The sequence below is a fragment of the Xenopus laevis genome, chromosome 6L (genome assembly GCF_017654675.1).
Source record: "Xenopus laevis strain J_2021 chromosome 6L, Xenopus_laevis_v10.1, whole genome shotgun sequence".
Classification (NCBI taxonomy): domain Eukaryota; kingdom Metazoa; phylum Chordata; class Amphibia; order Anura; family Pipidae; genus Xenopus; species Xenopus laevis.
The window spans coordinates 147,340,986-147,368,948 of NC_054381.1; positions in this window are offsets into that span (position 1 = coordinate 147,340,986).

The window sequence follows — 27,963 nt, forward strand, 5'->3', positions numbered from 1 at the left end:
CCATTGACTTATATACAACCTCGACTAATCTGAGATGCTGGATTTTCTAAATCGGACTTCTCCATCCTCTGGGTTTAATAAATTCCGAAAAATTCATGATTTTTTAAAAGTTAGATTTTTGCATTTGGAGTTTAGTAAATAACCCCCTTAAAGTTAATGTAAACGACCCCTTTAAAATTACACAGTACAATACATTTGTGGATTGTTTTGCAGGGAGTAAATCCTCAAAAGACATTCGATTCTCAACCTTTTTGTTTAAACTTTGCTTATCTTTACTGAGTAGTAGTGAGAACAGGGGGAGAATAGAGAGTAATAGATGAAGAGATAAATGCAAGGAAGGAAAGAGGATGAAAAACATAGTTTTCAGAAGAGTTATAGTCCATTTATGGTAAAGACTGAAGGAATTTGTGATTTGGGGGTTTGTTAAGGGGTTTAGAAACTTTCCGCATTTCTGATTTAACAGTAAAGGAAAGCAAATCCAAAATACTGACGTAGCAAATTCTTTTCTTCAAACACCTTAAAAAGCATGATGAACATACAGCTAAATTGCCATCCTCATGTTTCAGAGGTTGCTCCATGAACAGCGATTATTATAACAGTATGGTTCATCGTTCAGTGGGGAATTCAACATGGAGGCTGGGGGTGCTGGCAACAGCTATCTTTGGGGGTCAAAATATTAAGAAAAGGGTGCAATTTTAAAATTATAATGGGTGAGGGTTTAGAGTTTACTTTTACGTCTACATCTTCACAAACAGATACCATGCAACTAGGAACAGTTGCATAGCTGAGGAGTAACATATGTGCTTAACTAGAGAAGACAACAGACTTGACATTGAGGAAATAAGTGGATGCTTAGATGGACAGCAGTCAGTAGGCAGGCAGCAGAGCATTGCAGTTGGCAAATAAGATAGACCACTTAGATAAACAATTGGAGACAAAGCCAAGACAAGCTAAAAGTCACATAACACGAAATCTGTCAGAGAAAGAGCCCGTGGTCATGACCAGAGGCAGAGGAACACTTTAGGTCAGATCCCTATTTTCTCTATTTATCTGTCTTTTGTGAAGAACCATTCAGAAATTGTCATGCTGCTGTTGTATGCCAAATGACACTGAAACTGAAGCATGGGCATGTAAGCGTAAGGATATATTTAAACCAAGCTAACGTGATGGAGGACATGCCTGGAGGAGATACAGTAAGGGGGTTATTTATTAACTCCGAATGCGAAAATTATGAAAAATTCGTGATTTTTTTTAATGAAATCAGACTTTTAAAAAATGTATTATCGGAAATTTATTAAACCCAGATGATGAAAAAGTCAGAATCTATAAATCCGGCATCTCAGACCTGTCGAGGTTGCATATAAGCCAATGGGAGAAGTGGCAATGAATTTTTGATGTGCACTGGGTTTTTGGCAATACCCCAAAGTTTTCGGACTTTTGGGCAAAATTCAGAGTTTTCGCGTGAAATATCCGAAAAAAATGTGAAAATCGGATGAAAAATCCGAAAGAAATAGTGAATATCGGATATTTCACAATTTTTTCCCACAAACAACATTTTCGGGAAAGTGTATTAATAAATAATCCCAAAAAACAATGCGGATTTGGTCAGAGTTTTCTTCAGAAAACATTGAGATAAATTTGGACTTTGATAAATAACCCGTATTGATATACAGTACCTACAAGAACTTTGACTTAACATGAACATGAGATTGTGAAAGCCATAAATTTAGCAGAACAAATCCATACTTAAATTCAATGGTCACATACACCCCCAAAATCCTTTTTATTAAGTAATATTAAGCCATTCAGGATATGAGTTTAGATCTTGAAGCTTTTCATGGCACCTCTAGTGGTAAAGAACAGATGCAAGCAATATGTTAACATCCTACATGTACAGTCAATGCCAACATGAAATTAATAAGCTTTACATTAAATCTAAATTTGACACAACGTTTATTGCTTTCTAAGAAAAAATTACAGGACAATAAAGTTTAATTTATTGGTCCCCAACTCTTAATCTAAAGCAACTTCCTTTGGGTAAAAAAACTTCAATTCAATTGACCCACAAAAATGACAAATATTTTTGTCTCAGGAAACAGAGACCTTAAATCTTTCTAACCATTATTATTATTAAAGACTGATTTGATTATTTAATTGAAACGGTTCTTGGTTTTGCTCTTTGCAGTGCTACATGATTTACTCTACTGAAAGTTCACAGGATTTTTACAAGTTGGATACAGAAGATATTAAAGGTTATTTAACAAAAGAGATGCCATGATTTTTGGAACACGCAGTCCATAGGCAGAATCCAAAATCCATAGGCAGAGCAGAAGGTTTTGAGTTTCATATCCTGCTTTATGGAGTTTGGCTCATTGATCATTCTATTTCACAGCACAATTCTGTTTTACAAAATACATGTATCCCTGTCCAACTGTATTAAAACAACTGGAAAACAAAATCTGCAGATGGAGGATAAGGTACCTGCATTGCCTTAAGTCTCCAGTCTACTTATAAAGTTTCTATAAGTTTATTTATTGGTTTCTATTTAACGTTTCTATTTATTTTATTCCATTTACAGTAGAGACACATTCATCCAGTTCCAACAATATTAAAACAGTCAGAGAACTAAATTTACAGATGAAACACAATGGGGCAATTGACAAAAGCGGCGATAATAGACAAAATGAAAGTAGAGATAGATTTGTCGGATTTCTCCACTTCTGTGATTTTGTCTTTTTAACAGTTTCCAGATTTTGTCATTTGCGGATTTTAACAACATTTTTTAAATTCATTTTTGAATTTGCCTTTAGCTCCTCCTAAACCTGTCAGTCTGCCATCAGGTGACTCTCAACTGTACCTGTGCCTAATAATTGTGCGTTTCAGAGAAGATAGTCTCTGCCTCTTTTAAAGGCCAATGTGGGAGAACACATGCTTTATCGCAGAACATTTCAGTTAATTTCTCATACCTCTTAGTTGTTGACACCTGGTAAATGGTTAAGCATTCATTGAAATAGACTAACTAGTGTTCAACTGAAAATGACACCATCATTTCTCTGTCTTAAAGGAGAAGGAAAGGTTAAAAGTAAATAAGCTTTATCAGAAAGGTCTATATAAATACACCAGTTAACCCTCAAAGTAATGCTGTACTGAGTCCTCTTTCAAAAGAAACACAGCATTTCTTTCCTTCTATTGTGTACTCATGGGCTTCTGTATCAGACTTCCTTCTTTCAGCTTAAACCTCCAGGGCACGGCCTTGAGCATGCTCATTTTGCACCTCTCTCCCTCCTCCCCTCCCTGCTGTAATCTGAGGCCAGAGCTATGAGTGAACAGGGAGAGACTCAGGTAGGAAGTGATGTCACACCAAGCTAATATGGCAGCTGTTATCCTAAACAAACAGAGAGAACTTCTAAAGCTGTTTACTCATATATGGAAATACATGCTACAGAATAAATATAGTATTATATCTTGCACTGCTGTGGCTAATCTATTAGCAATAAACTGCTTCTGTAGCTTTCCTTCTCCTTTAAAAATATATATAATTACAATTTCAAATCGACAAATTATAATTTGCAGTGGTATTCTCACACTTACATTAAGGGGCACATTTACCTAGGGTCGAATATCGAGGGTTAATTAACCCTCGATATTCGACCGTCGAAGTAAAATCCTTCGACTTCGAATATCGAAGTCGAAGGATTTTGCGCTATTCCTACAATCGAATGATCGAAGGAATAATCGTTCCATCGAACGATGAAATCCTTCGAATTGAATGATTTTAATCCATCAATCGAAGGATATTCCTTCGATCAGGAAATTGTTAGGAAGCCTATGGGGACCTTCCCCATAGGCTAACATTGGCCTCGGTAGGTTTTAGGTGGCGAACTAGGGGGTCGAAGAAATTTGTAAAGAGACAGTACTTAGACTATCGAATGGTCTAATAGTCAAACAATTTTTCGTTTGAATCGAAGTCGAAGGTCGTAGTAGAAAGTCGAAGTAGCCCATTCGATGGTCGAAGTAGCCATATTCGACCATTCGAAATTCGAAATATTTTTCCTTTATTCCTTCACTCGAACTAAGTAAATGGGCCCCTGAATATCACACATATCACTTATATCAATAAAAACTAGCAATCCTGTTGTTCTAATATGTTCCACATACAACCAGTAGTGCACATGATGCTCCAATATTATCTACTGTAGATTATATACTATACTAAAGTGTTATTTTCTATTGATAATTAATATTTGTTTAAACCTTTTTTTTTAGAAGGATATTTAGTTTGATTATTTCTTTAAAATACTTTATAATAAATTAGTCAAGTGATTGACCAATCACCCAAGACAAGGAACAATGTAGAGGAACATGAATAAGTGCATTTTCCAGTTTGTTTTGTTGGTAGTCCCCAAGGTGCCCTGCCTAATGAGGTCATTAATAAATAGGGGCTTATAAAGAGGCAGGTTCGTAGTAACACAGATGTAACACAGTCTGTATTGGGCATAGATATATTTGCATCTGCATTTGTAAATCTGGTGCAAGTTGCGATTCAATTGAGTCATTAGGGCTTCCATAATTTGGGGCATGGCATCGCTATCTGGATGCAATCAACTCAAATTATATTATAGAGATCCACCACACAATGTCCCTCTTAAATATTATACCCAAATGCTGTATATATATTTGGAAAGATTACTGGCAAGAACCTCCATTGTGCTTCCACTGATCCTGATTAGTGATGGGCGTATTTGTCTCGCTTTGATTCGCCGAAAAAATTGCTAATATACAATGAAATTCACAAAACTGCTGAAAAAATTGCGAAGCACAGTGAAGTCAATGGGCGTCAGAATTATTTTGACATGCGTCAATTTCGCCACCTGAGACAATTTTTATACTTGCGCCTATTTATGTCCAAATGCATTAAAGTCAATGGGTGTCTGTATAAATTTTGACGCACGACAAATTTTATGCGTGCAACTATTCTGATGCTCGGCCAAATTTTTTTGACGCAGTGGATTTTTTCCTGACAAATTTTTGCCGCAGTTTTGCCAATTTATTTATCACTGTGAATTCGTGCCAGGCGAATTTATTCGCCCATCACTAATATGATCCCACGCATGCGCAGAAAGCTGCGTGCATGCAAAACGCAGGTTCTTGCCAGTAATCCATCCATTTGTATAATCTAAGCAACTACATTGCTTGTAGTTAAATGAGAGTTTAGCAAATAAATGGCCATTGCCAGAGAAACAATGGCTGCTTAGTCGAGGCCAATGATAATGAGTATACCTTAATTAAGGCTTTGGGGTAATAAAGCCCAAGGAAAATAAATATAGATTCAGCTTGTAATATTTCGATTAGGCCAATCAGTAGGGAAATACAAATGGAAATCCATTGCATCTATTGCTGCTTACTGGAAATGCCTCAGCCTGGAGTAGATTTCGTCAAGAACTCGTTCTTTCAATACTTGAATACACTGGTGATACAGAATAACAAGTACATTCAGGGGGATAATATTTAACAGCATAGAGGACTTACAGTAGAAGTAATTATTTTGAAGTGTTGTTCACCTACTACTTGCTACCGTTTCCCCAAGCAATCCATCTTTGCAAAATACAACCTAAATCTTTGCTACTAAAGAAACCGGCTTTGTGGTCATTTCCCAAAATGACTTTGGGAGCTTTATGTAAGATCAGATAAAATCCCTTTTAGAGGTCCGAAAATCTGCATTTAATTTACAGTCGTCGTATTCAGATCCATTCTTAAATCAAGGGCACTTCCTGTTTTACAACTCCTTCAGGGAAGCAGGTGGTCAAGATCCGAATCTCTTCAGAAAATACACTTTCCACTTATCTCGAACATTTGTAAAATCTCAAGTTTATGTCTAGACCATTTTATCAGGCTTAAGTTGTAAGGCGCATGTGAGTATTGATAGGTTGCATATGCCAGGCTGTCAGAGCTCGAAACTATCAAAATATGCTTTGAAATAGAGGCTGGTGTTAGCTCTGCCATAAAAGATACTGTTTCTGTTTTATCGCACCAAATGCATTCACTATACCGGCAAAATATGTGCATCCGTACAGAGCACATTTTCCCCCTTTCATCCGTCTTACTGTTTTGTTTGTGATGAGGTTGTTACATGACTAGTCAATTACAGCTCATTCAGCATCCACTTTGTATACAGAGTACAGAGCGAAACACTATGTACTTCAGCGAGGCAACCCTAGATGACCTGCTTCAGGGTAAAAGAGATTGAAGAGGCTTTAGATCTCTCCTCAGTATGTAAAAATAACCATTGTATTCCATACATCGTATCAGAGGGAGGTTAAACAAGCTGACAACCTTTCCAAAACAGTCTGCAAATTGATCCAGAGCGGTGCCAAACAAAGTCTTCTGATATGCAGCCTCAATCTAAGATATCTAGTAAAGTAGTTTAATAGGTGGCCTAGTGATGCATCTTAAAGACTCTCTCATTCACAGAGGAGCATGAACCATTTATTGGATCTCAGTTGAACAATACAGGACAATGCAAAATGATCCATCATTTTTTAATTACTATTTTCCAATGTAGAGGATGAAAAACACTATATATCACACAAAGACACAATAAACATGTTATTAATAGCTTAGTTTGGTCAAAATCTTAAGAGGGGAACATATGATATTGCTCATCTGAAAAAGGGGGATAAGGGTTGGGGTTTGGAAAGCTATAGACATAGTAACATAGTAAGTTAGGTTGAAAAAAGAATCAAGTTCAACCTTCCAAGTCTATATACTGTATAACCTGCCTAACTGCTAGTTAATCATTCTAGAGGGAGGCAAAGAAACCCATCTGAAGCCTCTCCAAATTCCAAGAGAGGGAAACAAATCTTTCCTGACTCTGGCTAATGGCAAGCCTGACCCTGTTTTCCATCATTTGCTAAAAAGCCATCCAACCCCTCAAAGAATTTGAACAAAAGGTTCCTCAAGGGTGTGGTCCGATCCAAACCTTGCTTTGAATAATGCTTGAATTGGACCGCGCCCTTGAGGAACCTTTTGTTAAAATTCTTTGTCCATAACTCTCAGAACACCCCATTCTCCAAATTAGTCTCTGTCATATCAAATAATCCCAATCCACATGATGTATTCAGAAAGAGGTTATGATGTCATGGATTATGGCAAGGAACTAGTAATTGCAGAGAACGGGCACATGTGCAGCCTGGTGGAACAGTGTTTAGCTTTATTGCCTCTCAGGTGTCTCAGGTTCTGATCAGGGTACAGTCTATTTTGAAATTATATATGTTTCCATGCTGTTAGCTAAAAGGCTTATTTACTTTGCAGAATGCAGCATGGAGGGGGAGTATGCATCCCCCTCTTGCCGGCTACCAGTCCCCTAACGTATTTACATATGCAGAACGAGTGGCAGAAGGTGTAGGGCACAATGGGCCATAGACTCACTTGCACTTCCTGGCACTGCGCTCTGCTTTTTGCTCCACATTCACAAGGCCGGATTTACATAGAGGGCAGCCCTAGGCCCATGGTCATTCATCGCCGATTTCCCCTTCCTTTTATCCCTTAAATTATTATCACCGGGACCAAAGCAATGGTGATTGGTGCACGGGAGATTTAAAAAAACGATTGTATCTCCTGCTCATCCCCAGTGTTTCTGAATCAATGTGGGTGTGTTGGGCAGCATGCCGCCCCCTAAAATCCTGCCGTCCTAGGCCCAGGCCTTGGTGGCCTCTCCACAAATCCGGGCCTGCACATTCAATCTGGTGCAAGAGTGAAGTTTTCCCTGGGGAACAACTGCTTGTTAGATGTAGACAAATAATCTTCATGCATCTGACCTGAACTGGCTCCTTTTTGATCCACATCTGACCCTAAGCCAGCATATCTCATATTTGGAGGCTTGAGCCAGACCAACCCTGCTTTGAAATCATGAAAGGACAGGCAATCAGGCACAAGCCTATATAAAGGGTAGAGTGGAGGAAGAGAGGCATTGTAAGGTCTCTGGCAAAGTGGGCACATAGTAAAGTTCCAAACCCACCTGTGGCACACTAAGATTGTGTTGAAGTCTTGAAAACCGGGGGTGGGTTGGGTTCAGGCCGGCCTGCACATTACTTGTGTGCTCTTGCATCTCTTGCACTCCAGGGATCTGTAAATGACTCCTGATAAGTTTCTCTTGTATATATTGGCATTAAATTAAAGTAAAATTATATCCCCAAAATTAATACTTAATATTGCCCTTTTACACCTTTTACTTTGAGCCAACATTTCGTGATGGTCTGTGTGCTGCCTCAGAGATCACCTGACCAGAAATACTACAGCTCTAACTGTAACAGGAAGTGTGGGAGTAAAAGACAGAACTTTGTCCGTTAATTGGCTCATGTGACCTTACATGTCCGTTTTTTTTTTGTTTGTTTTTTTGTGTGAACCATGAATTATAGGATCCCAGGAGGTGGCCCTTCATTTTTAAAATGGCAATTTTCTATTTTAGATTATCCAATGGCACAAACTACTAAAATAGTATATTATTATGAACATAGTTTATTTAAATGAACCAGGGTTTAACATATGAGCTGTTTTATGCAATACATTTGTATAAAAATATACATTGTTTGGAGGTATAATGTTCCTTTAATTAAGGAATACAACCTATTTATCTTTACACACAGTAAATAAACCTGGTGCCTATAAACTACAGGGCTGGAACTTTAAGGTTGTTTTCATTTAAGTGCTGTATATTGTTAGCTGCTGACAGTATCCTTGAAGTTAAAACCTTTGAAATAACTTCTAAATTGGCGGCCTAGATTCTCAATTCTTTGTTTTTCCTGAGCTGAGAAAAACCTTGATGAAAATATTCTCTGACAATCTGAGATACTCCCTGTAATGTAGTTATCAAGTTATGTAAAGCAAAGAAGAATCCTTCCCTGAATAACCAGACTTAATAGACTAATAAAGGAAATTGATTATTCACATCTCCTTTGCTTAATCATTTTGGACATCTCTTTTGAATAGACCTTTATATAATTTATCCTTTTACAATGTATATTCATGAAGCATCAGTGTATATGAAAAGCTTGCCATGCATTGGTAATCACAAATAGTTGAGGTAGGCTTATCTCATATGTATAGATTTATACATAGGTTGATGTAAGATGCGTAGAGGTTGTAGCTAGCTAAAACCAAATCCCAGTGGGGCTAATTTACTAACAACAAGAAAACTTGGCAGTACTTGACAGTAAACATCTTGTCCATGGCTTTACACCTACAATCCAAAATGGGGATTAGAACAAAGGGATAAAATAGCATCCTAATTCTGGGGGGAAGAGCATGGAATGACAGTGGATAAGGTAGCAAGTATGTTCTGAGAGAGGTATGTCATTCCTCCTATTTAATGGCCTTCAGACTCATATAGAACCATCAGTCTCACTGGATTTGTGTAACCTGGAGAGGTACATTAGGATCAAAGCGGCGTATCGCTTAGGGACTTTGTTACTAACATTCAAATTTCTTTTTTTAGGAGTCTTTATAAATTTGTGTGTTTTCTATATATCTTTAAAGTGGAACTGTCACCTACACATAAAAAACTGCATAATGAAAGTCCTTTCCAAATTAAATATGGAACCCCAAAAAATTTTTTCATTAAAACATCCATACCTGTTATAAAGGTGTTTAAATATCTAAACTGTCAATCAAATATTACCTGCCCCGCCTCTATGCCCGTGGCATAGAGGAGGGACAGTCAATTACTTTCACTTTCCATTCAGCACTTCCTACATGTCACAGCTCTCCACACATTCCCCCTTCCCTCCTCAGGCTCTATAATTGTGTAGGGCACTGCACATGGACATTAGGTCCCTCATTCTGGTTCATATACAAGATTTTGGGGTGATACACAATTTCCCTTAATAACCATGTCCACAAAATGGCTGCTGCCTGCTTGCTGTAATTGTATAATTCCAAAACAGAAGGAAACAAAATTTAAATAATAAATACGGTGTAAGTAAAGTTTATTTTGCTCAACTAACATGATAGAAAAGAATTTGAAATTATTTCTTAGGGTGACAGGTCCCCTTTAAATCTCTAAAAATACAAGTGTAACAACCACAAAAACCTGTGTAACGCTATAGTAAATTGAGTGCACCTTACTCCACTATAACTTTCACTCCCAGTACATATGCTCCGGATGAGACCTTAAAACTTTAGGGAGTGAGCCTTCGCAGCGATGTGGAAGCAGGGTGTAGTGCAACTGTAACTGTATTCAGGGTGCAAATAATTGGGCGCCAGTGGTTCTTATAACTTAACCATAGAACAGATTTATTGAGCACAATATATAATCCTCAGTGGAGTGTACATAAAGAGAACATTTGCAGGATCATACAGTACATTGAATAGGCAGTACTCACAACACCTTTGGTCAGTATGATTCTCCTCAGAGATAGGAACAATACATGCAGCTTTGAGGAGGTACACCCAGCTTTCAGCCTTTTCCCTAAGTGGAACCTGAGGGGAATCTATCTACCCTAGGTCTGTACACTTAGTCCCTACTTCTGGGCAATGAGTACCCTGGGATCTTAATTCCACTACAATCCTCGTAGGAGCCTCAAACTGCTCAGCTAGATAATCTGACTGACTGTCACTCCTAGAGTGATCTACAAAGGTGAGTAGCCTATTCTTACTAGACCTGACCTGTCTAGGTTCCACTCAAGCTCTGCCTCCTGCACAGGCTAGAGCCAGCACAAGATGGACCCTGAAAGCATGGCTTCAGAGTCTTTTATACTCTAGCACAATGCCATCTGCTGGTCACTGTGAGAAACAGCAAGGGGCATAGCTGAGAGCAGAAAGAGCAAACAGTACCCCTCCCAACTGTATTTTAGGACTCAGTTAGGTGTCTATAACATGACGGGACTGCCTGCACATAATACTTGGGGTGGCTATTTTACACATCCCTACACCTGTAAAATTTTCCAGGTAAAATTTGTCAAGTCCTATAGAAGTCAGTGGGAGTTGGGCTAATCCTTTTGGACCTTTTTTAATCAATTGGACAGTTGCCGATTGAACATGTGCAGTAGAAGCTGATTTAGGACATAGATTGAACAGTGCACGCTCCTCGAGATCCATGTCGCTGCTCTACAGAAGAGACTCAGACAGACGGTGGCCCCTTAAACTCCAATGTGCATCTCTGCAAATTTAAAGCAGGCCAGAAGAAGGGAGACTTCTAAAAAGAATAAATACTGCAACAGTGGGCTCAGAGCAGGGGGGCAGTGAAGCGAGCAGTGGAGGGGGATGGAGAGGGTCAAGGGTATAGTTCTCCTTTAAGGAAGAATATAACGTTGCAAAATGCAAATTTTTATTCTTGTTGGTGAGAATAGTTTTTCTTGTTTTGACTTTTATTACATTCCCTCACAAATCTACTTGAAAATTATTTAAATATTAAATAAACCCAATAGGCTGGTCTTGCCTCCAATAAGGATTAATATTTGGATCAAGAATAAGCTACTGTTTTCAGGGGTGCTTCACCAATGAGGTGAGTTAAAGCTGTCGCCTCACTAGGTACCAGGTGCGGCAAAAATGCTGCTCCTAGTACGGGGAGGGGGGCAGCAGCAACTGCTGCTGCCTCAGGTGGCGGAGAGGCCAGGATCGCCCCTGACTGTTTTATTATTACAAAGTAATTATTATTATTATGGAAAAAACATTTTTTTAAATTATTTGGATGAAATAAAGTCTATGGGACATGGCCTTCCTGTAATTCAGAATTTTCTGGATAACGGGTTTCCAGATAACCATAAATGTACTTGAAAATTTTTTCCCTTACATCCAAGTTCCCTTGCCTGATAAATATACTATTTATGGCCTATGGGTTGAGTCAGCCTGTTAAATACTGTCCTTAAACCCTGTAAACTGTTGCCTTTACTATATAATATACTAACATTTATTGTATCACAGAAATATATATATATAAGCACACACATACACATATAAATAGACTAAGAAATATGAAATTAATTAATGCATATGACCACTATTGTTTCTATTAGGGTATTTGAGTTCACAGCAATTATTTTTATAATTAACTCATGGAAAATCACGCAGACATTTAAGCGAGAAAGACAGCCGTCATTTTTCTGAGACACCACGACATTAAATATTTTTTAGAAAAAAAGAAAAGCAGGAGAGATGGTTTATCCACAAAATGGGAGAAAAAGAGGCTCAGAGGCTTTGAGTACATTCTTCTAGCTCTCCACATTGATTCAGAAAAAAGCCAAAACAAAATTAAAAACAAATGCTTATTAAAACAGAAAGACTTAATTTACTTAAGTCTTGTTGGCGCATTCATTCAAGATTCCAGTCGCTGAACTTCAGATTTGCGTTTAAAGCACCGATTGTTTTGCCGCATTTTGCAGCTGTGCAGTCTTGTGCACCTGAGATTAGGTTTTAAAAGGATTCCTGATCTTTAGCTCCATATACAAATCCATAGCTATGTGAAGCTCCTTAGGACCATATATGAAGTTATAATCACCTTGAGGTTCTTTGGGCATCATTGGGACACTCAAGAAGTCACTTCCAGTTGATATGCGAGATGGCGGTGCCCATGCTGAACACATGGCTGCAGCGTCGCTGCATGGTGATGTCATCACTGGTGCTGGGATCTCATCATAAAAGGGCGCCCAAAACACTGTGACGGCGCCCAAGAATAGGATTTGCTGCCATTGATCCTGGATTCCTGTTTGTGTTTCCTGATTCCTTCTCCCAGCCTGATTCCAGCCTGATTCCTGCTCCCAGTCTGTTACTGGCTCCCAGCCTGTTCCTGCTCCTGCTTTGGTTCTGACCCCCTGCCTGAACTCTTGACCCCCTGCCAGTGACCACTACTACTGATTCTGCTTAACCCTTCGATACTGCGACCTTGCTCCCTCAAGAGGGCTTCCTCCTTGATCCTGACTACCTCCCTGGAGGGAACTCCCGGCTCCCTGACAAAATCACCCTCATCTTGTAGCCCCATTATCAGTTGTATCTTGTGCCTGGCCTAAGTGGAATAGTTTGATATGCATCCAAACTGTATTGCATGTTTAATAATCCCAATAAGAATTGCTCTGGTTTTTCTTATATTTTGAGATACTGTATAAATAGTTCGTTAGTGTGCTTCTTCAATCTTACATCGTTCTTACTCCTATCAACCCTAACATGTTGTCTATCAGTGACACATTGCAAAGTGCTAACTCAAGCTGGAGAAATCTGTTAGTGACTCACTGCATGGGTGTGTTTGCAGCCAAAAAAGGTTGAGGAACTCAGAAACAAATTTTTATAAATGTATATGAAGCTGTAGGGAAATAGTAATAAATTCTATTTGTGAAAAAGATTTAGTAATCGTTTCTACTGTTCGGAGGATTTTTTTTATAATAGTGATGGAGTATTTCAGATTCCAAAAAAATTAACTGGACACATTTAAAAAGTGATGGAATATGATAACTGACCTTCAAAAGTCCATGACTATATCTTTACACTGGTCCTCATGTTGGTTCTCAGTTCTTCAATAATACAATATCAACACCAGCTTGCACCATTTGTTTTTCTTTTTTTTTAAAAAAAATATCCCTTACAAGGAACCAGCATAATCACTAGTGTTGTTCATTAGATTTCCTCACATTCCTACTTTAGCATTTACAACCAAAACTTTTTTATATATAGCCATTTGAAATGTCATGACCACCTTTAGCTAGTTTTTATCATTTTTTATTTGGTCCAAATGATCCACATGACAATGCACTTTGTTTGAAAAGAACAACTTCCCACAGAGACATATGTTCCCTGGTTTTAAATATATATTTTCCTCTGCAAAAGGTCAGTACTGGTAATAGCTTGATTCCAAGAGCTTGGTGGAGAATGATATTTCAAGGTTAAAAGATCAGTCTTCTTGAAGGTCACAACTGTGGTTTTGATCTCTTACATTAAAAAAAGTCTACTTTTTTTAAAATGAAATGTTTCTGTAGGCTGGGTATGATGAGCAAGTAATTAGCCAACGACCAATATGAACTTCTATATGTTTTGTTTTTTTAGTTTTCTTTTATGTCTTCTTTTTTGCTTATTCTTAAATGTAAAAAAAAGTTTATCTTCCCTTAGAAGGGAGCACATTCTGTTGTCCATCAGTGTGAAGTCAGTAGCCCTTGAGTTAAAGAGATCCTGTCATCGGAAAACATGTTTTTTTCAAAACGCATCAGTTAATAGTGCTACTCCAGCAGACTTCTGCACTGAAATCCATTTCTCAAAAGAGCAAACAGATTTTTTTATATTCAATTTTGAAATCTGACATGGGGCTAGACATTTTGTCAATTTCCCAGCTGCTCCTGGTCATGTGACTTGTGCCTGCACTTTAGGAGAGAAATGCTTTCTGGCAGGCTGCTGTTTTTCCTTCTCAATGTAACTGAAGGAGTCTCAGTGGGACATGGGATTTTTACTATTGAGTGTTGTTCTTAGATCTACCAGGCAGCTGTTATCTTGTGTTAGGAAGCTGTTATCTGGTTACCTTCCCATTGTTCTTTTGTTTGGCAGCTGGGGGGGGGAAAGGGAGGGGGGGATATCACTCTAACTTTCAGTACAGCAGTAAAGAGTGATTGAAGTTTATCAGAGCACAAATCACATGACTTGGGGCAGCTGGGAAATTGACAATATGTCTAGCCCCATGTCAGATTTCAAAATTGAATATAAAAAAATCTGTTTGCTCTTTTAAGAAATGGATTTCAGTGCAGATTTCTGCTGGATCAGCACTATTAACTGATTCCCTTGTTTTTCCCATGACAGTATCCCTTTAAACTCTCAGTCCCACTAATGTTAGGATATACAGTACTACCCTTTTGCATGGCAATTGGCATCTAAAAATTGCATTTTGTATGCAGCACTGCATTAAAGTTCTAAATGTAAAATTACAGACCAATAAAGGTATGGAATCAGTTATCTGGAAACCCAATATCCAGAAAGCTCCAGATTATGGAAAGGCCATCTCCAAAAGACTCAATTTTTTCCAAATAATCCGAATTTTTAATAATGATTTCCTTTTTCTCTGTAATAATAAAACAGTATCTTGTACTTGACCCCAACTAAGATTTAATTAATCCTAATTGGAAGCAAAACCAGTCTATTGGGTTTATTTAGGGGCCGATTCATTAACTTCGAGTGAAGGATTCGAAGTAAAAAAACTTTGAATTTCGAAGTGTTTTTTGGGCTACTTCGACCATCGAATGGGCTACTTCGACCTTCGACTACGACTTCGAACTAAAAATCGTTCGACTATTCGACCATTCGATAATCGACCCCCTAGTTTGCCATCTAAAATCTACCGAATCAATGTTAGTCTATGGGGAAGGTCCCCATAGGCTTTCCTACATTTTTATGATCGAAGGATGATCCTTCGATCATTGGATTAAAATCCTTCGAATCGAACGATTCGAAGGATTTAATCGTTCGATCGTACTATCTGCGCTAAATCCTTCGACTTCGATATTCGAAGACGAAGGATTTTAATTCCCAGTCGAATATCGAGGGTTAATTAACCCTCGATATTCGACCCTTTTTGTATCAGCCCCTTAATGTTTACATGATTTTCTAGTAGACTTAAGGTATGAAGATCCAAATTATGGAAAGAAACACTAGTATTAGGGTGGCACATCAAAAAAGAAAGTCAACCATAGGCAAAGGTGCTCACTACAGGGGGCTACATGGATGCCCCCAAAAAAGAATCAACATATACAAACAGCAGGGCACTTCTTTTGAAAATTAATTTATCTTAATATTATATATAAAAACCCAACACATTTCGTTACCAATACATCTGGATCTTCGTCAGGGGCACATGTGAAAAAACTAAATGCAGGCAATTTGTTACGTATCCATCTGTGCCGGCACACAGGGCAGATTTCAGTCCAAATTTGGCTGTTGACAGGGCACACTTTGCTCCATGTACACAAGCAGAGGCAAGTAACGTTAACAGGCAGAAGTATAATCAGCTTGACACTGCTTTTTCTCCGCCAGTTGAAAAACCCAAATGGAGGATTCCCCATGAGTAGATTATCATATTATATAAAAAAGCTTCTTACTATTCGGCATTAACATGTCTACAATAAACAATGGAATATAACACATTTAAATTTACAGCCGCCTTCCTCTGTTTGTGCCATATCAAAAAAGAAATCTCATTTCTATATTCATATAAGTATTGTCAATACAGAGTAACTGGTAAATCACATTGCGGCAGCTGACAATATGAAAGATGACTCTGCAACTCCCATTGCTCACACTAGAAACCCTGATTTCAACTTAACAAACTTGTTTTATTTTATTGCTCATGGAATATATTATATTTTACCGGATCCTTGATGCAGTTTTGTGGGTGTATCATGTGCTTGGATTTAATGCAGTTGTTGTGCTTTGCTGGGAAACAACGCTTTGTGCCAAAGTGGAGTCAGAATGACAATGAGAATGTAAGCGTGAACAGGTTCATTTAAGGTTGTTGGGTTTTTTCTTTGGATGTAACCTCTAAAATCATCAATGATCCCTAAAGCCATGGAGGCAATCAGGCAAAACAAATTGGCCTACATAGAACTGTCCTTCCTTATTCCCATTTAGTGCTCACAAAATAGAGAACTAGAGGAACAGATGTTGCATGACACAATGCATCTATGCCTTGTTAATAAGGCTGTGCAGATAATGAAGATATGTCTGATTTCTCTGTTATCTGTTTGCAGGAATCTTATTTACCACCAGGTTGTTGATTATACGTACTGATGTTGACCTATACTAACACAATATAGACCAGGAATAGTAGTCCAACAACACGTAGTAACTCACCAAGTAAAGGAAGAGGCCCAGATGCACCTCCCTGAGCCTTCAGCAAGGGGAGCGGTCCAAACCAAAAAATGTAGAACAGGCACTCAAAAAGGCAATCTTCCACTAGGCAGTAAAATAGGTATAATATTTATTATGTCAAATAAGCATAACCTTGCGCGTTACGTATTACACACACTTAGGTTGTTATTTACTAAACTACGAATGCAAAAATCACGAAAAATTATTTTTATAAAATCGGACTTTTAAAAAAATCACAAATTTTTCGGAATTTATCGAAATTTCGGAAATTTTTCGTAATTTCGGAAATTTTTCGTAATTTCCACCCAGAGGATGGAAAAGTCAGAATCTGAAAATCCGCATCTCAGACCTGTCGAGGTTGCATATAAGTCAATGGGAGAAGTCCCTATAATTTTTTAATGTGCACTGGGTTTTTGGCAATTCCTCAAAGTTTTTGGGGGAAATTCTGAGTTTTTGGGTGAAAAATTTTAATAAATAAGCCCGAAATACCCATGCGGATTTGGTCTGAGTTTTTTTCAGAAAATATTACCGTAAGATAAATTCGGACTTTGATAAATAACCCTCTAAGTCATAGGCCAATGCAAATACAGTTCTGCCAGTTAGATTTTGTAACATCAGACTCATGTATTGAGTTTGTGATGCAGTTATTACCCAACTATGATCTGCCTCCAGTTCTGTAAAATTGACACCACTTTTGTCTTTGGTTCGATGTGGATGCAACACAATGAAGAATGTCCAATTAAACACCTTGATTGGCACTTCATAAGCCTGTACGTATCTTCCTTATGAACAATGAGAAATAATCTGTAAATGTCAGATCCTTTGGGGTCAAACCTTGAGATTTACTCAGTGCCACATTTTATCTTTCCTACACGTGTTTAAAGGAGAGCTAAACTCTAAAGATGAATGTGGCTAAAAATGCCATATTTTATATATGGGGAGCTACTGGGGCATCTTTGGAGACACAGATCTTTACTGCTAAAGGGCTGTGGTTGCCTTGGGCTGGTACAGAGGCACAAAACATAATGTACAACATTTCTAGCTGCTGCTTTAGTTAAGCTTTAATTCTCCATTAAGCCAAGTTATAATTTGTGCAAAAAGTCAAAGTTCCTGAGATTCAACCAGGACACTTTTTAGCCAATTGATGTCATGCATACTCACATTCTTTTTAATTCTACCTAATAAACATATATCTGATAAATAAAATGATTTGCAATTCAATTTTCTGACTAGTTCTCTCTATAATAACAATCCCTGGGGGGTTATTTATTACTAAATAATGTACCCTGATTAGTGCACTGACCTACCACCTATTTGAAAAAGGATGGGCTTCCAGGGTTCCATTTGCAGACTGTTATGTGTGTGGGCTGGTGTTAAAACAATGGGATAATGGGTAGAAAAAGTGCATCCTCATAGCTAGTTTTGGAGCACTTCAAAGTTATTAGTAAACTCATTGAGGGATGAATCTTTGACAGATGATCTTTAAATATAAGTCTATAGTTTTCTAGGGATTTTTCTCAAATCAAAGTGGTTTTGTATAATAATCTTCACTTTAGAGTAAAAAGCAAGTATGTTTGACAAAATCTGTCTCTTAAAAAACTATGCTTGAGGCTACTTATGAGATCATTCTCCAAAATATAAAATATGCTGAAATAGTTATCCCTTAGATGTCGCACTTATAGGTCTGTGATTGTCAATTTAAGGCTATATTTGTGATTAGCAATATTAGCATTACATCATCTTTCCTCAAATCAACTTATGGTCATTATAGACAAGAAAGAACGTCAGACGATCAAACAAAGGCCTCGTGAAAGTAAGTAAAGATCCATGAGGATTTGTGGATGGGTTGTGTCAGGCCCTGGAGCTTAAGGCAGTTTTAGCTGGAGGAATTTATGAATTGTTCTACTAAAATGGACATTCTACACAAACTTACAGAATTTTGAAACTGTTTTACTTTTTACATTACATTTCTCTTTTTTTTTTTTTTATTACTAACCCGGACCACGGATTTTCAAGAAATTATCATTTTTGAATATTCCTGGAGATGATTGCTCCAAAATGGACACAATGGAGATGCATATTGGCACATATGTGAATCTAAACAGGCTCCTGCACTTGGTTGCCAATTTTCCCGTTCTGTCTCTTGTACAGGACAACCCTATAGCTACCACCACCCTGGAGCTGGCACTAGCTCCAGGATTTCTACTTTAGGTTGTATCAATAGTCATAGTGAGTGCAAAAGACGTTTTCATTGTCCACTCTGGAAGTCACATAACCCCACTCTATTGCTAGGCACTATTTGAAGGGATAACTTTAAAACTAGGGATGCAACGAATCCAGATTAGTTTCGGGATTTGGCCAGGATTTGCCCTTTTCCAGCAGGATTTGGATTCGGCAGAATCCTTCTGGCCGGCCAAACTGAATGTGAATCCTAATTTGCATATGCAAATTAGGGGCGGGAGGGAAATCGTGTGACACAAAACAAAAAAGTAAAAAAAAATTTCCCCCTTCCCACCCCTAATTTGCATATGCAAATTAGGGTGGGAAGGGGGAAATGTTTTTTACTTCATATGCAAATTAGGATTTGGTTCAGTATTCGGACAAATCTCTTGCGAAAAATTCAGGGGTTCGGCCGAATCCAAAATAGTGTATTCAGTGCATCCCTATTTAAACCCCCCATTTCAATTCCCTTACTGATGTCATATGACAATGATCCCCAACCAGTAGCTCGTGAGAAACATGTTACTCACCAACCCCTTGGATGTTGCTCCCAGGGTCCTCAAAGCAGGTGATTATTTTTGAGTTTCTGAGAGCTGCCAGTCTACATTGGGGCTACCAAATAGTCAATCACTGCTCTTATTTTATACCACCCAGTAACATTTTTCATGCTTGCATTGCTCTCCAACTCTTTACGTCGGAATGGGGCTCATGGATAAAAAGGTCATGGACCTGCAGTAGGAGGTGTAAAGCCAACTAAACTGACAGAAGCATTGGCACGGCTAAGAATGCAAGCTGAGCTGGTATCTTCAAAAGCTAGGAGAAAAGAAGCAAAAGAATAATGATTATATCTGGTCTTAACATTTCCAATAGGAGAATTTAAAAAATGACGGTCTTCTCATGCTTTACAGGAAATAACTGATGGTGTTTATTGACAAAAAGTCGGAGAAGCAGTGGAGAACATGTCGGGTTTGCATAGACATCTGTATACATTCCAAATCAGAGAAACTAATAGTAATCTTTTATAAGTTATACAGAGCTTTTCGGTTGTGACAGACAATGAATATTTCAGCGCCAATTGATTTTGTTTTTTTCTTTGTTCCTCTTGTAATTTAGAGGAATGTCAGTCAAACATAAACTGTAGGCAATATCAAGAAATACATTAATATATACAGCAAATTACAAAACAACAGCAAGGTGATATTTGTGATCAGGGAGACAAATGGAATTCCACATCAGTTTCAATTAAAGAGAAACTCTCTGAGCCAGTAATCAGGGCGACAATGGATCACCGCTGTGGGATCAATAATTATTATAATTCCATACATCTGACGGGTTTTGTGTTGGTTTTTTTTCCTTCAGCAGAGAAAAAGTTGAAATGAGAGAAACTCATTTCTGATACGGTTAATTTATTGCAGACGCTGCGAGCGGCAAATGGGGGAATATTTTATTTGCTGTCACCAGAGGTAAAGTCATTCATTATCCTGGGATTTCAACAGTTACCGGACATTTGTGATTGATCATGTCACTGTTATTAAAAGATCTAATTCGTCTGGTATTACCTGATGAAAAAGTTACAGTCAGCAGCAGTGATAGGAGCCATTTCTCAAGCAATTCTTAAATGTATCAGAAGAGGGGTCACATTGTTCCCATAAAATCCAACTGTTCAATGAAAGGGAAAGGAAACCCATGGTCAACTGCCCCCTCCCCCGGCAGACTTATTGGGGAGAGGAACAAGCAGATATTCTGTTTGATCCACAATAGAACATTTGCAAACACTATATGAAATTCTATTGTAGCATATGTTTCTTTACAGTTAAATTGTGTTTTTTTTTATTTTATTTTTAATACAGGGAAGGGGGAAGGGGAAACATACAACCAACAAAATTGAGCAAAGAAATATGATGTCTCCATTGGCCCTCAGCAGAGGAGCCGCCAAAGGGGTCCATATATACAATACGTTATACATCATCATACATTCAATATTATATGTGACATCTTATCTAACCGCACAACAACTGAGGCATTGTTATATGTGTATCAGCATTAGGAATTTCTATTGGGTAAATGTCCAGCCACGGGCTCCATATTCTTTCAAGTTTATCCGGACACCCTCTAGCCAAATAAGTGAGTTTAATGGAAGGGAGTGTTGTTAATTAGATTGACCCATTGGGTAACAGTGGGGCTGTTTGCACCCATCCAGTTCATTATCACCAGTTTTTTCGCATAATAGAGTGTGACCCGCATGAGTGTTCTGGTTTGATTTAGAGGCACAAGATCTTCCACAAGCACCAGTATGTACGTTTCTGGGGAATGCACTTGGGGAAGAGCTAGACTGTCACCCAAATAGCGCATCACCTCCCTCCAGAACTTCTGTACTTGGGGGCAGTGCCAATCTAGGTGTAAAAAGGATGCCTCTGACTCCTGACACCTTGGACACCTGGATTCCAATTCTCTACCCATTTTTTGAAGCCTTATCGGGGTTATATATATAATTGGTGGATATATTTATACTGAACCAGCCCATCACGCAGAGAAATTAAATCACAGTAGAGTAAGTCAGTGGCCTCGTCCCACTCTTCCTCACTGAGGGCAGGAATCGCCTGCTGCCAGTGTCTCTGGGCCCTGTTAAATGGTGGAGAAATTGCGCCTACATGTCACTAGCATGTTATATTGTCTATATATATATATATATATATATATATTTATCTATACAGCTTATAATCAAATGTCTGGAGTTAATTTAGAGGGTTGTGACAAATATGAGAATACATAACTAGATACCTTTGCAGATTTAAGTGAGTAAAGGGGGACCCACCGGGACTGCAAACAAAGGGCCCTCCTGGCAATCCCCAGGGGCCCCCTCCTGACCTCCAATTCCTGGGCCCACCACATGCATGTGCCAACACGTTGCACATGTGCAACAGAAGGCGCAGGTTCCCATCTTTAAGGGACAGCTGGGGGAGCAGGTCTGGGCTGGCCGGGGCCCACCGGGTTTTTTTCCGGTGTCCCACGGGCCTGGTCTGACCCTGAGTAAAGAAACATAAATATACATTTACTTCTTATTTATTCATAGACCAAGGTCTGGGCTTCTTTATTAGGTCTAGGTAATGTTGCAGATGCAGTGGATAAAATTCTTCATTCTTTAGCTTTGCTCATAATGCCATTGCGTTTCAATTCTGATGACAGGATTGATGTTGAAGATCAACTCCTACGCAGGTCACATTTCCAAATGGTCATACCCCAATGGACTAAATACGGAGGTTCATCAATTCAGCAGCCACCTTCAGTTAACAGAGGAGAATGGTAAGGGCATAGCCCATACCAAACACCAAATATATGAACCCTTTATGTATTTATATAATAGTAATGCACACACTGCTTTACATGTAAATCCCCACCACATGCAACAAAAAAATGTCAAGAGATATAAATGCAAATCATGTCCTATGGTAGATCTGGTTGGTGCCACGTATTGTACTCACTGGCACCTATAGATGTTCAGACAGTAACTCACAATTCTGCCATATGTTTGTGGAAGTTCTCATTTATCCAGGTCATGGTATATCTATAGGAAGAAGTCAAATCAACTGGACTTGCTGTGTTTTTTTCTTGAAGAAGTTTCAGCAGTCATCCAACTGGCTTTCTCAATTCAGAATAACTTGTGAAACGTCTTCAAGAAAAACCCAGTAAGTCCAGTTGATTTGACTTATTTCTATTCACAATTCTGCCAACCCTGAAAAAGGGCTAATCATGGCTGATGGACTTTTAGTACAGTCAGATGAACATGATCAGCCTTTACTGTAGGAATCAGGCATACTCACAAAATTGCAATGAACAACGGCTTACTTTACTGACAGCTTCTTCAACGGAGTAAGGTTACAGTCCAGGGCACTTGTCGCGGACTGAAGGATATAGTTACACAATACACAGCGCCGGATTTCTTTGTGGGCCGCCCCTAGGCCGCGCTTTCCGACCAGGCGGCCGCTCGGTCCTAGCACCCACCTACACATCCCCTTCCCAGCGCAGGGCGAAAAAACACCGGCGCAGCTGGTGTAATTGAATGGGGATGCACACGTCCCCATAATGCGGCTGGGTGGCATGCCGCCCCTATTTTTTGCCGCCCTAGGCCCGGGCCTATGCGGCCTTGCCACAAATCCGGGCCTGACAATACACAATATTTCTGCAGATTCTCTCTCACAATCTCCTTTTCTCAAACTCTCTGAGTATTCCTCTCCTAAAGCCTCCAGGACCCCTGTCATGTAGGGGATGCACAGGCAGAGTGTCGTTAGCCGTACAAAGGCCTCCTCTCACTATAAACTTTCCACCCCTGATTCTCTGCAGTGACTCTTCATAAAGTGCCCAAGCTCCCATAGGATCTCCTCTAACCCACACCTAAACCGTTTCCCTATCTGGTGCACGATGACCTCAGGGGCTCTACCCCTATCTAATCGCTCCTCGTCGGACTGTCCTTTCTCACTGGTCTAACTATCATTCACTCCTAGGGGGTTATTTATCAAAGCCCGAATTTATCTCAATATTGTTTAAAAAAAACTCCGACCAAATCCGCACAGGTTTTTTGGGCTTATTTATTAATACAATTTCCCGAAAAAATTTTTGCTGGGAAAAAATCTGATTTTTACGATTTTTTTGCCTGAAAACTTCGGGGGATTGCCAAAACCCAGCACACATCAAAAAATCATTGGAACTTCTCTGAATAATTTATATGCAACCTAGACAGAATTTTCAGATTCTGACTTTTTCCATTGTCAGGGTTTAATAAATTCCGAAAAATGTGTGATTTTTTTAAAAAGTCCGATTTTATTTAAAAAAAACAAAAAAAAAACCAACGAATTTTTCGTGATTTTTGCATTTGGAGTTTAGTAGATAACCCCCCTAGAGTGTATTCACATGCCATTCTATGTACTAGCTAGCCCTGAAGGACTTAGTCTCCCAAAAAATGGTCTGGCCATGTTGGTCTTGGTCCTGCCTCTGGATGTTCCTAGGCCAAAGAGGAAGTGTGTCAGCAAGACACTGCCTAATATAGGTTCCTGCTGTAGAATTTCCCTACAGTCCAACCTTAGGGATTGGTGCCACACACTAGCTGAACTGCAACATTGAACTACAACAAAGCCCAACTATTTACACATGACAAATAAAAGTTTTCACCTCCTTACAAACTCGTGGGTTCCGGCAGAGTCAAACAAATTAAACTGCCAGACAGCTGTGACATTAACCCCCATGTTTAATAAAAGGCACAAAGTTACCCAAGTAGAGTAACTCACAGCAGAAAGTGAGCCGACAATCCTGTCTGTTGAGCATATACAATGGGTAATTAGCACTGTTACCAACTTTGCACCATTTATTACACAGCCCACTTTGTTGACTTTATCCCACTGCAAGCGGCATGAAAATATACAAATTCCGTATTGCCATGAAATTATTTAAATAAGTAGCTCAAATAATGACTATAAACAAATGAAGTTATTAGAAACTTCAAGGGCAAACAGTTTAAAATACCGACAGAATATCTCTTGTTCTTGGTTGGTCTGGTTTTCCTCGTCTGTTCCAGGAGTGAGTGAAAATGTCAAGCTGAGAAACAAGTATGGAACATTATCCCTTCAAACCCGGATACTTTCAGCAGACATATGGCCGAGCGGACTTGTAATTCATTTGCATTCCACACGCTTGAATTCTGCAAATCAAGTGTTTCTCTATTAATGCATGAAATGTGTATTTTGTGGGTGTTGTGTTTGAAAAGGAGAAACAGTTTTAATATTCCAGTGAGAAATTATTTTCATGAAGACATTTACTTAAAGGGTCATGTGTTTTTTCCCAATTACCCAAAGGTAAAACCATCAAGCTGTAATGGGGATCCAGGAAGGCAGGCAGGTATATCAGAGAAGTGATGACATGATGCTGAATATATCTGGAAGTGTTGATTACACTGGCCTACCATGATGTCATGCTTGTATAATTTAACTGCGTGCTTCCATTTCCTCCACTGCTGTAATTATAGTATTCAATAATTCCACTGAAAGGTCACGGTTGCTCAATGTCGCCTATGGCTCCCGTTTTAAGTAACCAAAATGACTTAAAATCATTTAAATAATTAGCTCAAAGCATTTTACCACTGTTTTGTAAAAAAAAAGTTTCAAAAAATACAAAATTATACTGAGCCCATTGTCTTCGAATTCAATAAATATTCATTAGCCCTTGGGTTTTTTGCCATTACGCGAAATTGTGTAACAGAAGACGGGTCTGCAACTGTGAAATAGGTCAAAGGGGTTGAACGTGGGGTAAACGGGAGAGTTGAAGGAAACAAGCAAAACCGTATGGCAGATTGTGAAATGATTTGAATGCTGATATTGTCACTAGTATTCTTCATCCATTCCATCTTTACTTTATGTTGCACTATATGTTACAGGTATGGGATCTTTTATCCATAAACCCGTTATCCAGAAAGCTCTGGATTACAGAAAGGCTGTCTCCCATAGATACCATTTTATGCAAATAATTCACATTTGTAAAAAGGATTTCCCTTTTCTCTGTAATAATAAAACAGTCGCTTGTACTTGATCCCAACTAAGATATAATTAATCCTTATTGGAAGCAAAATCAGCCTATTGGGTTTATTTCATGTTTATATGATTTTCTAGTAGACTTAAGGTATGAAGATCCGAGTTACAGAAAAATCTGGAAGCCAGGTCCTGAGCATTCCAGATAACAGGTCCCATACCTGTATTGAAATACCAGTATTGTTGATACTGTAGACATGGTACAAGCTGGTAAACAGTTTCTATGGGGAAATGTAGTAATGTAATTTTTTCTTGCTAAGATTTTTACTAGGAGGAACCTTAGGCCATTTTTATTGACTGATCTGCCTTAACTTCTCATATAATAAATAACAACCTACAAGGGCTCTGCACAATTGCCCTCAAAGATGGCTGCCGTCATTAGAAGCACTCTATGTGAATTTTAGTCTTCTGGCACTTAAAGAATGTAGAACTTGAAAAATGGAAATTTGTTTCTTGTTCAACTAATAAAACGAGGCAGTCTTCACATATACTTTCCCTTCCATCAAATACCACTTCTTGCCTGGATGGCTTTCAGCATTGCACCCTAGAGAAACAGCGAAGAAACAGTACCATAAATTGAAATCTTTGCCAGAGACCTATATATTTATATAAAACTAACAGTAAACAGAAACAAAATACTCATTCACCAAAGGCTATTGACTTTACACTGATAATTATTCCAATGTGATAAGGCCAAGCAGTTTGGCAAACATGTATCTAACTATAAAAGCATTGTTCCCATACATAGCTCTGTGTGTTTTGCTATTTAGTGAACATCATACTTCTGTTAGCACCTTCCTGAATACTTGCTCTAGTAATTATATTTATATATTATAAAGTCCAAATTTGGGGGTGCCAAATTCAGGCTGTGATTGGCCTCTGTGGACTGGCAGCCAACAGGAGACTTTGTTTGGTAGTACACATAGTTTTTACACAACTAAAGCTTACCTTCAAGCCAGGAATTCGAAAATAAGCACCTGCTTTGAGGCCACTGAGTGCAACATCCAAGAGAGTAATATGTTGTTCACGAGCCACTGGTTGGGGATCACTGATCTAAAGGGTAAGGGAACAGTTGACACAAAAGGATGATAAAAATAATAGCTGGTGACACTTTATGGCAAATTGCTTTCTGATCAAACAGGATCTGAACAGGTGGAACTTTAGGAAGTATTTGAAAGTTTGGAAGGAAGGGAAGAGTCTTATAGCAGGTCATTTCAGAGACAGGGAGAAGCTCCAGAGGAGTCTTTCATGGAATGGGATCAGGTGATGAGAGCAGAAGAGAGGCAAATGTCAGAAGCAGAGGGTACAAGTCTATATTGGGATCAGAGTGTTAGAGGATTTGGTATGAATTGCTATTTTAAATAAGGGGGAAGTGTAAGGAGTAGAGAAAATTATGTTATGTACTGTAAGTAGTGTCATTTCTAGGTCATTCACCAGGTGGCGATGTAGATAGGATAATACACTGGTTATATAAGAGAGAGGGGAATAGGCCATGCTCTCTTTGGTTGATGAGAAAAGATAGAGCCTAACACCAGGGAGCCTGAGGCAGGCCACCTCAGAAAGGTACCAAGGAGAGAAATTTAGCTTAATCAGTGACAAGTTAGACTCATGGAGCTCACTTTAAGCAGTAGGGTAAGTGGTAGGTTAAGTAGCCGAGCAGTTCAGGCTCCAACAAGGATTGTGGAAGGGACCAGTGTGGTATCTCAATCAATTAGGGACCCAGTGGAATAGGGACTATGTTAAGTAGGGCCTAGTGCCTTGAACACATGGTTTAACCCTCTGCTAAAAGTCTATAATGCTACAGCATCCCTGATTTAAAAGGAAGAAGCAGGGAAGGTAGGCAGAAGGCTGGGTCCCAGCGGCATGGGAAACCCTACTTTGTTCCATATGTATAGTTTGGGAAACTTGCGTGGCAAATAAAAAGGGGGAAACTGTACAAGTGACAGTTAATAAAGTGTTCCTGAGTCCATCATTGGTGCTATGTGAACCTCCAGTTTATTTACTACTATTTTATTTGTTGTAATGGTGGTGTGTATGCAACTCAGCCAAGTATCCCAAAAAGCCACCATGTTACAAGAGCTGAGATATAGAGAGGGGCTTCATTGCTAACATTGCTAAGGCTTGAAATATGATTATTGGTATTCAGAGTTTCATTTGAGGGGAAATTGAGAGACAGTGAAGAGATTTGATGATATAGAATGGTGGATAGTGGCAGTATTGGCAGTGGCAGATGAAGTTGTCAAAGGTGGTGTATTGGATCTGTAATCCTGGAGTTGTCAAGATGGGGAAACTGAATAACTGTTTTGGTTGTTTCTGTGTAAAAGTGAGATATTTCAAT